The sequence below is a fragment of the Pseudophryne corroboree genome, chromosome 11 (genome assembly GCF_028390025.1).
Source record: "Pseudophryne corroboree isolate aPseCor3 chromosome 11, aPseCor3.hap2, whole genome shotgun sequence".
In the NCBI taxonomy this organism is placed as follows: domain Eukaryota; kingdom Metazoa; phylum Chordata; class Amphibia; order Anura; family Myobatrachidae; genus Pseudophryne; species Pseudophryne corroboree.
Window position 1 is genome coordinate 157,116,543 of NC_086454.1, and position 15,793 is coordinate 157,132,335.

The 15,793-nt window shown below is 45.3% G+C and overlaps 1 long non-coding RNA gene and 12 other non-coding genes across 16 annotated transcripts; all 13 read right to left on the reverse strand.

The window, feature by feature from the left end:
- Nucleotides 1-759: 759 nt before the first annotated feature.
- On the reverse strand, nt 760-15,144 carry LOC134969218 (uncharacterized). 4 transcript variants are annotated; one of them, XR_010189436.1, is made up of 17 exons: nt 15,123-15,144; nt 11,127-11,151; nt 9,083-9,132; nt 6,045-6,088; nt 5,471-5,497; nt 5,277-5,309; nt 5,037-5,104; nt 4,805-4,847; nt 4,516-4,550; nt 3,330-3,372; nt 3,114-3,159; nt 2,189-2,215; nt 1,993-2,025; nt 1,754-1,823; nt 1,530-1,566; nt 1,218-1,250; nt 760-953 (listed from the first exon to the last, which is right to left on the reverse strand). It is a non-coding gene; the product is annotated as an uncharacterized LOC134969218 (long non-coding RNA). The 4 variants fall into 4 exon arrangements; XR_010189437.1 differs by lacking the exon at nt 15,123-15,144 and adding an exon at nt 11,601-11,671 and having other exon boundaries at nt 3,114-3,174; XR_010189434.1 differs by lacking the exon at nt 15,123-15,144 and adding an exon at nt 11,601-11,668.
- On the reverse strand, nt 1,045-1,113 carry LOC134971105 (small nucleolar RNA SNORD31). The gene has a single exon (XR_010190234.1). It is a non-coding gene; the product is annotated as a small nucleolar RNA SNORD31 (small nucleolar RNA).
- LOC134971104 (small nucleolar RNA SNORD30) lies at nt 1,640-1,712 on the reverse strand. Its single transcript, XR_010190233.1, has one exon. It is a non-coding gene; the product is annotated as a small nucleolar RNA SNORD30 (small nucleolar RNA).
- On the reverse strand, nt 1,886-1,951 carry LOC134971098 (small nucleolar RNA SNORD29). The gene has a single exon (XR_010190229.1). It is a non-coding gene; the product is annotated as a small nucleolar RNA SNORD29 (small nucleolar RNA).
- On the reverse strand, nt 2,088-2,156 carry LOC134971106 (small nucleolar RNA SNORD31). Its single transcript, XR_010190235.1, has one exon. It is a non-coding gene; the product is annotated as a small nucleolar RNA SNORD31 (small nucleolar RNA).
- On the reverse strand, nt 2,419-2,546 carry LOC134971111 (small nucleolar RNA SNORD22). Its single transcript, XR_010190239.1, has one exon. It is a non-coding gene; the product is annotated as a small nucleolar RNA SNORD22 (small nucleolar RNA).
- Nucleotides 3,558-3,625, reverse strand: LOC134971133 (small nucleolar RNA U25). The gene has a single exon (XR_010190257.1). It is a non-coding gene; the product is annotated as a small nucleolar RNA U25 (small nucleolar RNA).
- On the reverse strand, nt 4,925-4,997 carry LOC134971103 (small nucleolar RNA SNORD30). The gene has a single exon (XR_010190232.1). It is a non-coding gene; the product is annotated as a small nucleolar RNA SNORD30 (small nucleolar RNA).
- LOC134971097 (small nucleolar RNA SNORD29) lies at nt 5,169-5,235 on the reverse strand. The gene has a single exon (XR_010190228.1). It is a non-coding gene; the product is annotated as a small nucleolar RNA SNORD29 (small nucleolar RNA).
- LOC134971107 (small nucleolar RNA SNORD31) lies at nt 5,370-5,438 on the reverse strand. Its single transcript, XR_010190236.1, has one exon. It is a non-coding gene; the product is annotated as a small nucleolar RNA SNORD31 (small nucleolar RNA).
- LOC134971113 (small nucleolar RNA SNORD22) lies at nt 5,676-5,803 on the reverse strand. Its single transcript, XR_010190240.1, has one exon. It is a non-coding gene; the product is annotated as a small nucleolar RNA SNORD22 (small nucleolar RNA).
- On the reverse strand, nt 8,980-9,049 carry LOC134971101 (small nucleolar RNA SNORD27). Its single transcript, XR_010190230.1, has one exon. It is a non-coding gene; the product is annotated as a small nucleolar RNA SNORD27 (small nucleolar RNA).
- Nucleotides 10,619-10,689, reverse strand: LOC134971102 (small nucleolar RNA SNORD26). Its single transcript, XR_010190231.1, has one exon. It is a non-coding gene; the product is annotated as a small nucleolar RNA SNORD26 (small nucleolar RNA).
- Nucleotides 15,145-15,793: the final 649 nt, after the last annotated feature.

Consider the following 15,793-nt stretch of genomic DNA (forward strand, 5'->3'; position numbering starts at 1 on the left):
CCCCTTTTTTACTTCCTCCCTTAGAAGCAGCCACACCATCCAGGAGAACATCTGTGGTGGTGCACCTTAGAACTGGAGTACCCCCATCGCAAGTACCCAGGAACAGAGCAAGTGGGAGTATGCGATGGCACTGGTGAGGTGATTGAGCCACAGCACAGTATGACATATGAAGTGCTGCAGCCCTTGAAGTCTTCTAAATAGCTTTCTCAGTACACCCATTAAGTGACCTGCTTATGCAGGCACCAACTCTAAAACGGAGCTCCAGGGCCTGGGGGGTCATAGGGGAGGCCCACTAAAAATGCATCCTTTGACAATATAAAGCTTTAACCTGTTGGTGCCTCTGGATCAAGAGCCATCTCTACACCCCCAATGCATTCCCTGTGGAATATTGTACCCCACTGCAGAAAAATACCTTAATGGCCTGGTCTGCTATTGGACACTTGTCTTCATGTGCTAGCACTAGTGATACACAACGTATAGCAATGTTTACCAAACTTGGACCTCAAGGAGCACCAACAGTCCAGAATTTAAGGATATTCATGATGGTACAAACTGATGTACTATCTATGCACAAATTAAGTAACAAGCATTCATACAACCAAGACCTGGACTGTTAGTGCTCCTTATGGACAGAGGAGAGCAACTTAACATACACAGGTAGTGCAATTTAAAAAAAAAAAAATTGCACCACTAACTGCTATTTTCAAGATTAAAATCTAGTAATGACAATTAGCTTATTACAACAAAAAGTCACAAGACTACACAATAGTAGTTTTTATTGTGTTAATCCACATTTCATGTTCCATCACATGTGGAAAGAATTTTTAGAACCAATCTTCAACCAAGTTAAAAACTTGGTGTGGTGATTCAGTCATGACCAGGTCTGGTAGTCTTGGTCTGGTCCATATTCTGAGTATGATGGGCAGTTGCAAGCAAAAACATCTCCATGGAGTCTAGAGGGAAACAAGATTCTTATGAATAAATTATACAACCTCTAACATGAATTCAACATAAATATTTGAGAAGCTAAAGATTTACAGGACTGCAAGCTCAGAAGATACCACTCAGTCACAGAAATCAGACTGGGGCGGTAGTAACCTCATCATGGCTCAGGATGACTTTACCACCAACTACAGGGCATTAAACTAGTATTCCAACAAGTTTCAGAACTGTATGGACAGGGGAAGGTTTAGTTTTAGATGTTTGTCAATCCTTACCTGTATATCTTGCACTTTGATCATTCATGCAAGCTGGGGAATAAAAGAAAAACCATTATAAAATTGTCCAAGATTAAGCAGATTTATTACAGTGCCTAAAGGGGCTCTCGTCAGTATAGCGACGATCCTTGTCACAGCCAACACAAGTGCTAGCTCAGGGTATAGTGGATGAGTCATCACTAGAGACCCCTTTAATCTAACTTTCCATATCAGGATGGCAAATGCAACTATTAGCAATTCCAGTTACATTAGCTTGAATGAAGTCTAAAAGCAAGTTCAGCTTGTCCATATTGCTCATTTTAAGATACCCACCTAATTTTACAATCCATTTCAGCTGCGCTTCTTGAATCTAAACAGAGATTGAAAATTAAAGGACATTAGAGCTATACATATATAAACTTCCGTCACTCGGATTCCACCCACCACATCAGTAATACATTCTCAACAGAACAAATTCAGACGAACGAGATTCCATGAGATAAATTCATCATGTTAGTTGAGGCAGGTTGCAGAGGAGAAGGTGTCAGGGAACCTACCTTTTACACTCCATGTAGATATGATAAAGCAAGTGGTTCTTTAAAGATCCCTACTCCCAGCCACCAATATCTGCAAATAAATAGTGTAGTGAGAACTTGAGATAAGAACAAGCCATAAACATGAAAATATAAGCTACTCGGTAGTTGAAAGCTTTTCATTATTATATCAAAGTGAGCTAGTTTGATTCGTCATTGCAGATGAAACCATTGTACAGGGACATGCACATTATGGTACCTACCCGGATGAAGTGGTGCAGTTACATCAGAATCACCTATAGAGGAAGGGAGACTTAGAACCATGCAAGACCCTTCTGATTTTACTTAAAACACTGGCAGAACCTCAGAAGATACCAGTCAGTCACCAAACATCAGACTGGGGCGGTAACAGATAATCATTGGCTCTATAGCAACAAATGCTTGTAATACACACTTTACCTGGTAGTGTCCACATCTCCATTGGACCTGTGAATAAGGGACACAAGAATTAAATCTACAATGCCAAGTCCACGTTTGCAGTGTTATGACCATTTAACAGCTTATGTCTGAGACTTTCAAAGCAATGTAATGACTGACACAGCTAAATATTCCCTTCATACTGAAAAGGTGATTTGCCCACTTATTTAACACATTATGATCAGTGACCTTGGAGTAAAGATCTACAAGATGCCCTGTCAGACCGTTCCTGCTGGAACATTTCATCTTTCCTATCCTACTGAAGGTACCAGTGGGTTCAACCTTTACAGGCTCTGGCACCATACAGTAGGTAAGACATGTGGCGTAATCATCATAAGGGCAAGAGGTGAATAGAAGTGATTAGCAATATGTAAAGAGGACAGTTTTCACTGCACATCTCACATCAGCATCTGTAAGAACAGTTGTGCATAGCATTAAGACAAGACTAACTGGGTTAATGTTAAAGATACCCACAAGAACCCATGGTGCATGCCAACTGAGCAACATGTACGCATAAATCACCATTATTAACCCAATGATCCTCAGCCTCCCCCTTGTTACATTGGGGCATTTGTGTGAGGAAACACCCCAGGAGAACACTTACTACATGAACTTAAGCACAATTGTCTTAAATTTTACTCCTTAAGTTCCACTTACTCAGGGACTGACAGTTCTAAAATGCTATGCATGGCTTGGTGGAGTTGAATCATTAAGAGCAGGAATAATGCCAAGTTATAACTTTGCCACTGCAAACTAGAGTCCCATCTTTTAGCATGCTAGTAAGTGAGCTGCAGGCATCAGCTAGAGATCAATTACATACAACCATAGCCCAATATTACAGATCACACAGACATTGCAGATGCCAGAGACTTGCTCTGCATCCAGTTGAGGTTGCAGGGTTACTTACATTCAGAATCTGGTTTCCAACAGGCTCTGGTGGTGGAGTTCGAACACTGATGAGAGAAAAGCTGTTTAGGGAATATATAGAGGCTGTTTGTGATTAGAAAGTGCAGCCTGCCACCTCAGACTATAAAATACATCACTACAAAGTCAGATATATGCTTGTCTATTAATCATCACTGATGGCTCATTAAGGATTATTTTGTGTAGTCACATTACTCACCTGCATCAGAAGTTAGCCAGTCTGAAGTCCACATACTGAAATCCTAAAAGAACATTTAGAAGTTAGTGCTGCAAGCCATGTTTAGGTTTACAGTTCAGTAGTTTTGCACAAGCTGCGAATGACAAATTAAGCCATACAAGTCCACCCTGTAAGGAGACTAACCTTTCTGATCACCCATACAGTACTTGTATAAGTGGCGTGTACTGCCATTACAGGGAATTGTGACAAGTGGCTCAGAGACATCAGCTGTCTTCACATTTCTCAGAACAGGTCTGTGATAAGTCTCATCATAGACACTAATCTATACACACATTTTAGAAGGACTTTCCAAGCGGCCCAGAAAGCAAATTCACACCATGTGTTAGCAAGGGTACCTGGTTTCTAGGTCAACCACTTAGGTTGACATGCTATAGGTACACGAGTTGCACAATTTTCTTTATTTTTTGAACTTTCATACTTTACTATTCCCAATTGTAGTCCACGTGCATTGTAACCTGTGCCGAGTGCAGCAATGCACCTTGCCCAAAGCATGGTGAAGGGACATGCTGCACTAATTGAGAGTCCAGGTCACTTTATTGGGAAACACCCCCACAAAAAAAAACAACAACCGGTGTCGACCTGAAGATCATGTCGACCTACTCACTGTTGACCAATATTGGTCAACCTAATGACTGTCGATCCTATGATGCACACCCGTTAGCAAGTGATAACATGCAAGAAACACATGGGTCCTGAACCAGAGCTGAGGAATAGCCTCAGCAATATCAACAGAATGCATCATGCACCAAGCAAAGTATTGAACACTTGGATTTGGGAAAGTCCAACCCCAGAGAGGTCATTAAGAGACTATGATTCTATCACCAAGGAACACGGGCACCTTAAGTTGCTAGTAAAGTCTCCAGCTAGAAAAATTTCTCATGACTGCATGTAGCATTTATGGAATATTCCTCTACATTACTAAAATTCCATTACTGCCTGTTTTTAGGACCATGACATTAGGTATTTCCACTCTATAAAATTATATTGGAATCTTCAGTTTGCATCTGAAAGCAGAAAAAAGCAATAGTTTCCACTTGCTTTCCTCTTTTCAGCTTGTCATTTCTCAATGTAATAAAAGGCTATAGAGATAGAAACTCATTAGCTAGTTCACACAAATACAGAAAAGCCAGACTATTTAGGTACCCACCACGATTTAGGTGTGGCGCTGTGTTCACCCGGCACCTGTAAGAACAAACAACTTTAGGACTGTAGTACACTTTTGAAGACACGTTAACTGCAATGGCAAGGGGTGGTTCTCATCAGTATAGCGACGATCCTTGTCACAGCCAACACAAGTGCCAGCTCAGGGTATAGTGGAAAATTCATCACAGAGACCCCTTTAAATCTTCCAACACTATCAATATAGCAACACACATTAGGATTTTAATCTACTAGAACTGGTTTTATAATGAGCAGCAAATTTAAAGAGATCATACCTCCAAGTTTACAATCCTAGTCCTCTTGTAACATGACCCAACACTAGAAAAAAAAATAAAAAATATATGAGAAGAGATTCTGAAAGCCACAATTATTAGATACTCATATTGCACCCTCTAAACCATCAGTAATACATTCTCATCAGAACAAATTCAGACGAACGAGATTCCATGAGATGAATTCATCATGTTAGTTGGGGCAGAATTAAGGGGAAGGTGCTAAGCAACCTACCTTTATGCTCTGTGTACATCTGATAAAGCCACTTTCATTTAATGGTATAACTCCCATCTACCAACAGCCTGCAAATAAATATACTGTAGTTAGAAGTTTTAATAGATGATCAAGTCAAACCTAAAAGCAGAAGCTGCTCAGTAGTTCAAAAGCTTTTCATTATTATGTCAAAGTGAGCTAGTTTGATTCATCATTGCAGATTTAACCAGTTTATAGAGACCTACACATTATGGTACCTACCTGGATGTAGTGGCGTTCACATCATGCAGTCACCTATAAAGGGAGAGATTTAGTACCATGCAATACACTTCAGAATCTTCAGACAACACTGGCAGAACCTCAGAAGATACCAGTCAGTCACCAAACATCAGACTGGGGCGGTAACAGATAATCATTGGCTCTATAGCAACAAATGCTTTTAATACACACTTTACCTGGTAGTGTCCACATCTCAATTGAACCTGTGAATAAGTGACAAGAATTAAATCTTCATAGTCCAAGTATGCAGTGATTTTATAACAGCTAGACATTAAAAGCCAGTATTCATGACTGGCACATATGCAAATTACATTCATAGAGACAACACAACTTGTGCAGTTTATATGGTGGAACAATACCCTTGAAGTACAGATATGAGATGCCCTGTCAGACCGTTCCTGCTGGAACATTTCATCTTTCCTAACCTACTGAAGGAACCAGTGGGTTCAACCTTTACAGGCTCTGGCACCATACAGTAGGTAAGACATGTGGTGTAATCATCATAAGGGCAAGAGGCTACAAAGGTGGAGTGGTACAGAAAAGCTTTTACCTGTAGGGCAGCTGTCACTAGATATCCACATCAACATGTGGAACAGTTAGCCAGTAGTGCTTAAGAGTCAACATTAACTTGCCATTGCCAGTCTCAACAGGCCTTTGACTTCAGTTATTATGCTGGGAAGTTGAATAACTCAACCCATTAAGGAAATCCTAAAGTAATCACCACACCATTTATCCAGAACATTTTCTTACCATGGTCTTAGCCGAACACCTCCTCAGACTTCACCCCGGTGCACCTATAGGACAGACATTGGTTAGTTTTGGACATAAACATGTTCTAGGACAGTGTTTTCCCAACTCAGTCCTCAAGGCACACTAACAGTCCTGGTTTTAGTGATATCCAGGCTTGAACACAGGTGACTTAATTAGTACCGTATATACTCGAGTATAAGCCAACTTTTTCAGCACATTTCTATGCTGAAAAAGCCCCCCTCGGCTTATACTCGAGTGAGGGAGTTTGAGTGACAAGTTTGGCCTGGCAGCCTGGATGACAGATAGATTTGCCAGCCAATCTTACGGAGGTGAGGGTGGAGCCTCTGGTGAGTGGCGGGCGGCTTTATGTATATGTGTGTGACTGAGGGAGGGTGGGTACGCCCCTGGACAGGGTCCTCCTGCAACTCCCTCCATCAGGAAGGAAGACATTGCCGCCATGCCCAATGCCGCTCTCTTGGTAAGTGCGAGCTGCTCCGCAAGCTGTCAGTCAGTGCAGGGTGAGCTGAGGCGCGTGCCGCAGCCGGTCCCGCCGCCTGGGAAGACATCGCTGCCGCCTGCCGTGCTTGGTGAGTGAAAGACCAAGAGCAGGCTGTCAGGGCGAGCCGAGTTGTGGTGGCGCAGTCCGCAACTCCCGCCGCCTGGCAATACATTGCCGCCGGGCCCGGCCCTGCCCGCACTCGGTGTTAGAGATGGTGCAGAGTCTGTCAGGGGGGGCACTGGCTGCTAAACACAGACTGACTCTCACTCTTAGTCTGTGTGTAATACGCAGTCGCCGTCCACGCGGAGCAGGAGCTCCATACTGTTTGTGTGTGCACTGCAGCACTGTGTGACATCATGCGAGACCGTCAGTCACAGCCCCTAATGCAGTAGAATTAAATGTACTGTTCATGATTTTTAATATCTATGCGGCCTTTATCTTGATTAAATGACACTGGGGGCATATGTGTTTCTAGCACTATGGGGGCATGTTTTTATCTGGCACTGTGGGGGGATTGCCGTCACTGGGGGCACAGGCCTAGCAACAAGCATTACCCCCTGGCAACAAGCATAACACCTACCGCATGAAACCCCTGGCAATGAGCATGAAAACCCCTGGCACCGTGCATTTCCCACCCTAGGCTTATACTTGAGTCAATAATTTTTCCCAGTTTTTTGTGGTAAAATTAGGTGCCTCGGCTTATATTCGGGTCGACTTATACTCGAGTATATACAGTACCTGTTATTTTGATTTAACCATCTGTGCTGAAGCCTGGATATCACTAAAACCTGCACTGTTGATGTGCCTTGAGGACCGTGGTTGGGAATGCCTGGTCTAGGATATACTCTGAAGCTCAGACCAGGCTATGGATTTAGTTCCACAACTGTCTAGTGGAAACTGTCACCTTAAACACTTACCAGGGCTCAGCACCCTGCTCATTTTATACGTGAAATGCAGCCAGTCCTTCTATGGCAGAGAAAGTGATACAGCAACAAGAGTAGGGTGGAGCAAAGGGCTGGATACAGCCATTTAGCACAACCGAGCCCTCTGGACCACACAATCGAGGGAAGACCCAGGGGGCATCCACTGCATGCCACCAGCTACCCCACATAAGCTTGGGAAAACCAGAATCACAGCCTCCTAATCCTTTGTGTTTCACAGGATATTCAAAGGAAACAGTCAACTAATGGTGTTTACACAGATATTTTCTTACAATTTTGAGTATATAGTCAAAATCGTAAAAAAAAAAGTTAGTGCAGACCGCAAGGTAAAAAAAAGTCACCTTGCGATCCTGATTCGATGGACGGTCGGCAGCACAAGCCTAAATGGACTGTGCAGGAAAATCAATTTTGACTATAGAAGAGGGAAAATTGACACTTAGCCAAAATCACACAGTCAGTATCGCAAGTACACATTATGCGCATGCGATGCCAACCTAGCCACTGTCGCATAGTGAGAATCAGGCATAGGCCGAATCTCACCGTGTGTATGGACCTTAACAGCACTCCACAGCTAAATCACTTATGCTTCCGAGAAATGTGTGCATTCAGGTCTATTCATGAAGCAGTGAAAAGAGTGGAGTTATGTATCATTTTATAGACTTAAGTGTTACTTCAAAGGTGATTAGCACCTGTTATTTTGATTTAACCATCTGCCATGGGCAGCTTCTCCGCTGCTTTGTTTTCTGTTACAAGTCTGCCTTATTTGAATCCAGCCCCAAGTTCATTAGGAGCAAGAACATACATACTGAGAGCTAAAGTCCTAGAATATACTCTCCCACAAATCTATACCATTGTTTTTTATGCTTTGGTGAGCATTGGAGAGAAAATTGTTATTTTAGAGACTAGGGCATGTATTCAATGCATGTTGGATCCTTCCCAACGGAAAGTATCCAATGCAGTATTCAATTTGTGACCAAATCAGACAGGATTTGGCCATTCAATAATGTTAATCTGACTTTTAAAAGTCAGATTGACATTGTAGAAAACGGGGCTAAAAGCGGTCGGTTTTGATGGCAAATCCAACAAAACACATGGATTCAAGTCTGAATTGCCGATCTGTCAGAAAAACGGCAGCCCCATTGAATAGGTTGAATCACTATTCAACCTGAAGAAGTCGGAAACTGCCAGCTTTACTATCAGAATTGAATACACCCCTAGGACAGAGGTCCTCAACATAGAGCCCTGAAGTAACAGCAATAGCGCCAACAGCTGGGGTGCTGCATGGTGAGCACACCTTCAAGAATAGGCAACCTTTTACACCCGTTTTGTGATCTCTTGTAACACTTATTTGGCCTGTTGATAGAATAAATGCATCAATGTATTCATGCAATTAAGAGTAATTTGTGACCCTTTTCTGGTTAGGTCCCCTGATGTGGCACAACAAGTAATCAGTTGATCACTGCTCTAGAACATATGCTTAGCAAGCACAGCCTGCCATCTCAGATCATAAAAGACATCACTATAAAGTCAGACATATGCTTGTCTGTTATCAATCATCACTGATGGCACCCAGATCAGAGAACGCATATATTACTCACCCACATTCTATCCAGATAGCCATAGTCTTTGGAACTCCCATAACAAAGTCCTAGAAAATGAAAAGCATAGCGAGATTTGTTGCTTGTGGACATCTTTAAACAGTTTATATTTCAGTTGTGTACAGATCAGGAGGTAAACTAAACCAGTCAGTTTGTATCATTACAAACTTATGATTTTGTTTAAGCTATCATAACCCAAATGATTCTGTATGATGTAGTGATAAATCACAATGCAGCACCAATTATAAAGAAATGCTAACAAAATTTATTGCAAACAATCATACTGGATTCCATCATTATGACATCTACTTTAATAAAGTCGAGTATCCTTATGAAATCAACTAGTGTGGATTTCAGTGGAGGGCCTAATGCAGCAGGTAGCTAGGTGGTTACAAACTGCTAAGGGGACAACATTTAATACAACACAAGGCCTCTATGTATAAGAGGGCAAACTGCTGCAAAGCTAGATTACAGTTGGAGTAAAATAAGCAAACATGGAAGCCCTCAAATTGCACTAGGAAAAAAAAAAAAAAAAAAAAAAAAAAAAAAAAAAAAAAAAAAACACTTCTCCATTCCTCATATCACAGCAGGAATGCTGAAGCCAAGATTAAGTAGTCTATTCATGAAGCAGTGAAAAGTGTGGAGAAGTGAATCAGTGGAGAAGTTGCTCATGGCAACCAATCGGCTGCTCTGTATAATTTTATAATATGCAAATTATAAATGTTACATCAAAGCTGATTGGTCGCCATGGGCAACTTCTCCACACTTTGATGTTTCATGCCACTACCCCAAGCCCCCCCCCCCCCCCCATTTAATGCCAGGACTGATGTTTCTACCAATGGAGCATCTTTCTAATGGCCAACAACATTCAGCTGCAGACACAAGGAAGTAGCGTGCAGGCGAGCGTAGCACATGTTTGAGTTTCCTGGATCCAAAGCATCAAATGGTTACCACATAGCTACATATGCCAAGGCCCAGTTTCAGGACTAGCCAAATTGTGCCTCTCCAGCTGTTAGGAAACTATGGGGCAGATGTATTAACCTGGAGAAGGCATAAGGAAGTGATAAACCAGTGATATATATGCAAGGTGATAAAGGCACCAGTCAATCAGATCCTAACTGTTAATTTACATATTGGAGCTGATTGGCTGGTGCCTTTATCACCTTGCACATATCACCGGTTTATCACTTCCTTATGCCTTCTCCAGGTTAATACATCTGCCCCTATATCCCAGCATGCCCTGCCACAGTTAGCATTCACCAATTGCAATACATGCTGTGAATCGTAGTTTAACAGCTAAGTGCCACAAGTTAGCAAGGCCTGCACTTGTAATAGCCATCTTTAGAATGTACCATAGTCACTGAAGCTGCTGCTTCAGGCTACCACTCACACGTGATAAAATAGTGTTACACAGACACCTTACCACAAAGAGTCAGGCTATAGCATAAGGCAACAGAAAGGACAGTTCAGTTGCCTATATAGCAGACTATACTAGGTTTGGGCAATTGCCAATAGTAAAGTTACTTAGGTAAAATTGCCACTCAGCCAGTGAGGTCTTCTCCACTGTCAGTCAGGAAGAGAGAGTTCCAAATCCATCATCTTTGTGGCACATGTGCAATTTAAACCTCAATACAGAGTTTGTCACTCTGAGACAGGCTTATTCTTTACGGGCAGTTTAATACAATGCCACACTACAATTACCTGCCAGTTACAGTAGCACCAGTATTGCAAAGTTTCCAGCACATTTCTATGGGGTGAGGTAAAGTTTACTATTCTGTTCTGGAATGGTGAACTGCTTCCGTCACACTAACTTGAACACCCCTTTTAATTCTTCAGTACTGGCAATACATCACAGTTTGCAAAGAACTAGCACAAACATTTCCACATTCAAGCTAGTTAAAAAGTCTACAGACCATCCACTAGCACTTTCCTGGATTAGGTCTGAAATAGTTTCACTTATAAGTTTCCAAACTGAGTTTGATAGTTTTAGACCTCAGCCTGTTATAAATGTGCTTAAAGAACGTGAGCCATATAAAATACTCACCAGCTTGGTCAGACATGATTCACACCTGTGGAAAGACATTACAGCATCAGTATGTTACCAGTACAGAGGTTTAAAAGACAATACGATGCACTAGTACCTAGGAAACCTGTAGAACAGTAAGATAGACACTGTGACCCTGGTATAATGGAGGGGTTACAGGAAGCAGAGGGCGGCTCAGAGACATCAGCTATCATCACGTTTCTCAGAACAGGTCTGTGATTAGTCTCATCATAGTCAGGCTGATGCTAAACAGATACAGGCAACAGGATGGGATGCTGCCGGCACAGGGGATAGGGGCGGATGCCGCAGACACGAGGTGGTACCGGGAGGGAGAGCATACAGGACACACAGATCCGTTACTACAGCGAGCAGAACCAGCCACACCGGTGCCGCAGCAGGCCTGGCACAGACTGCAAGCAGCTCGGAGCTCGCCGGCACACACCCGCGACAGGATGGCAACGGATTCGAACTCACCTCCTCAGGACTTTGGGAATCTGAAATGGCCGATCTGAAGCCACCAGAAGGTTTTATAGAGCGTGTCATCGCAGTGCATGCTGGGAATAAACATGCGCATGCGCTCCCGATTGCTCGCGCCAAGACTTCAGGTTTTTTTTCAATAGGCTTTATTGTCACAATTTCACAAAGTTTTCAACAAACATTTTATGAGCCTTCTGTAATGTTACAGTTGCCAAACTAGATTAGAAGAGTTGACAATATTAATTGTTCAATGTTAAACTAAACTACTTGTCATTCCAAATTAACTACAAATACAAACGCTGGCCGAATAAGAAGCTAACTTCAGCCTCCTCAAATACAACACCTTGTAGTATTTTAACTGATAACACAGGAAACAAACTCCGATCTTCCCACACTTCACACTTTTCTGCACCCCAATATCCCTCACGCAGTTATCCTCCAGCATTAGAGGGACATAATCAATTACACGTCACCACTGCTAGATGCAGCCAGCTGCGGGTAACCTGCTCGTTAAGCCCCAGAGGGGCGAGAACATTTTGGGTTAAAATGCAGCATTTGCATTGAACGTAAGGGGCTGATTCAGGCAGAAGTGCAGAAATCGCTATTTGCAACAGTAAAACTAAAATGTGCTTAAAAAGGCAAATACAAAAATAGTATGCAGAGCTTACACATCTCAAAGTGATTACCGCTCCACATCAGAAGCATCTGCACTTGGTTGATGCGAAGCATACTTGCCTACTTTTGAAAACTAGTTTCAGGGAGATTGTAGGTGTAAGCAGAAGCTTCATGTCATGCCCGACCCAAAGGGTGTGTCTAACTTCACCTATGGGTGTGTCTATTGCCATAATGGGGTGTGTCCTTCACTGTTAGGCGCGAAGCGCGTGCAAAAGGGGTGTGGCTTATTAAAAGGGGCGTGACTTCACGGGAGGGCCCACGAACGTGATCCACACCCTGTTTTCGTCACCGAGGGGGCATGCCCAGCGCTCTGTGAGCTGCTGGCATGGCCCCTCTCCTATCTCCAGTGAATAGACGCTGTGCGACAGGGACAAGCGCCCAGCCAAAGGCGCGGCCGCCTTAACATATTGCTGAACTAGCTACTCCTGTAGTCATCCCTAGGGCAGTGAAGCCGGGGAGTGCACAAAGTAGTAGGACCAGGAACGGCACGCCAGCCGATAGCCTCCGACTGGGACGCCCGTCCGTACCATCAATTGGAACTGGACCTGCCTCTCCAAAGCAGGAGAGCTATTCATTCGGCAAGCGTATCCAAGTTTCAACTTTCATATAGTGACTGTAAATAAGAACTCTTCCAGTGGGAGGAGCTAAAATCAAGAATATTATCCCAAAGATTGGGGCATATCAATATTGCTATCCTCTGGAATTGTTCGGAACGGTCATTTAAAATGTAATATTCATTAGTCACAAGAGACCGCAGAATTATCCCAACGCATATTGTGGAGAATTGTATTGGTGTGGATACATTCAGTTAAATAATTGCAACATAGTATGCTGATATTGCAAGTGTATCCCCCCCGTAAAGCTGAAATTGTTACATGCAGTGCTTTTACTGTCTTGTATGATCTCTGAAAGAGAGTGTTAAGTAAAAGAAATATTGAGTATATGTGGTTTTAAATGTGATTTTATGGTTGATCTTAATTGTTTAATAAATACTCTTTGTTATTGGACAGCGCTTTCATAATTTATTCACTATCCCTATAACACTGACCCTATCCCTATAACCTTGTAAGTCTGACACTATCCCTGTAACACTGTCCCTGTTCCTATAATACTGTCAGCGCTCCCCCTAGGGTGAGTAACAGTCAGCTTGGGCCTGCAAGCAGCAATAACATGTAATCACTCAGCACCCACTTTGATAATTTTCTTCAGCCCTGCCCTGCTCTCCCCACCCCAGCCACATGGGCCCCATCCAAGACGCAGGCTGGCATTTTTGGATACCTTACATTCTGTGCTGCTGCCGCCACTGGTGATGAGGTCTCTGCAGCCGCCACTGATGGAGTCTCCGGGTCTCCGCTGCTGGGGTCTCCACTGCCACCACTGCTGGGGTCTCCACTGCCGCCACTGCTGCCACTGCTGGGGTCTCCACTGCCACCACTGCTGCCGCTGCTGGGGTCTCCACTGCCACCACTGCTGCCGCTGCTGGGGTCTCCGCTGCCACCACTGCTGGGGTCTCCGCTGCTGGGATCTCCACTGCCACCACTGCTGCCGCTGCTGGGGTCTCCACTGCCGCCGCTGCTGCCGCTGCTGGGGTCTCCACTGCCGCCACTGCTGGGGTCTCCGGGTCTCCGCTGCTGCGGTCTCCGGGTCTCCGCTGCTGCGGTCTCCGGGTCTCCGCTGCCACCACTGCTGGGGTCTCCGCTGCTGGGGTCTCCACTGCCACCACTGCTGCCGCTGCTGGGGTCTCCCCTGCCGCCGCTGCTGGGGTCTCCCCTGCCGCCGCTGCTGGGGTCTCCCCTGCCGCCGCTGCTGGGGTCTCCACTGCCACCACTGCTGCCGCTGCTGGGGTCTCCACTGCCACCACTGCTGGGGTCTCCACTGCCACCACTGCTGCCGCTGCTGGGGTCTCCACTGCCACCACTGCTGGGGTCTCCGCTGCCACCACTGCTGGGGTCTCCGCTGCCACCACTGCCGCCGCTGCTGGGGTCTCCACTGCCGCCGCTGCTGGGGTCTCCGGGTCTCCGCTGCTGGGGTCTCCGCTGCCGCCGCTGCTGGGGTCTCCGCTGCCGCCGCAGCTGGGGGCTCTGCTGCCGCCGCGCACACAGCCTCCCTCCCCCATATTACATTATACACAGCATACAGTACACTACACAGCCCCCCCCACACCCCATATTACATTATACACAGCCCCCCCTCCCCCCATATTACATTATACACAGCCCCCCCTCCCCCCATATTACATTATACACAGCATACAGTACACTACACAGCCCCCCCTCCCCCCACATTACACTATACACGGCATACAGTACACTACACAGCCCCCCCTCCCCCCATATTACATTATACACAGCATACAGTACACTACACAGCCCCCCCCCACACCCCATATTACATTATGCACAGCCCCCCCTCCCCCCATATTACATTATACACAGCATACAGTACACTACACAGCCCCCCCACCCCCCATATTACATTATACACAGCCCCCACTCCCCCCATATTACATTATATACAGCATACAGTACACTACACATCCCCCCCTCCCCCCATATTACATTATACACAGCCCCCCCTCCCCCCATATTACATTATATACAGCATACAGTACACTACACAGCCCCCCCCCACATTACATTATACACAGCCCCCCCCCCCCACATTACATTATACACAGCCCCCCCTCCCCCCTTATTACATTATACACAGCATACAGTACCACTACACAGCCCAGCCCCCCCCCCCCCTCTCCCTCCCTCCATATTAGACCCTGTAGCACATTGAACTGCATCATACACACATTACCCACAGCCTCCATTCCCCCTTGTTACCCCTAGCTCTCACCTGTTGTGTATGTTGCTCCTTCTAGTAAAGGCTGGGAGCTCACCCCTGACAGTTTGGGAGGCAGCACAGTGGCAGTGCACATGTCGCTTGTGACTCGAGAGGTGAAGAGCAGAAGCTGTCAGCTGAGGCTGCTGCTGCTGCTGCTGGGCTGATCCACGCTACAGCCCTGAGTGTGGTGGGAGGAGCAAGTCACAGGGAAGCAGAAGCAGAGCCCTGCTGCAGTGTGCAGGACACACAACCCTGCGGTGGACGGCCGGGAAGTCTCCCGTGCTGGCCACGCCCCCCGACCTTCCGGGCTCGCGCATGCGCAGTACATATAATCGGACAAGGGCTTTAAAAACCGGGAGGGCTGTCAGGGTTTCCGGGGCAGCGGGAGGCTCATCTAAAAATCGGGAGCCTCCCGCTGAATGCGGGAGGGTAGGCAAGCCTGATGCGAAGTCATTTGTAAAGTGGTCTGCAGGCTGATTTAGCCCCACAAGCAGTCCCCAATTGGTTGCAATGGACTGATAATTTTGGGACTGCGCATTCATGTACTGCGATGTCACAGTGATCCTGGTCGCAGTGCACTGGACGCTGCAGCTTAATTGACAGGCTGCAGCTATTTGGTGGAGGAGACGGGGTCTGTTTTCAGAAAATGGAAGCATGTCACCTTCGTTTTGAGGAAGTGCTGA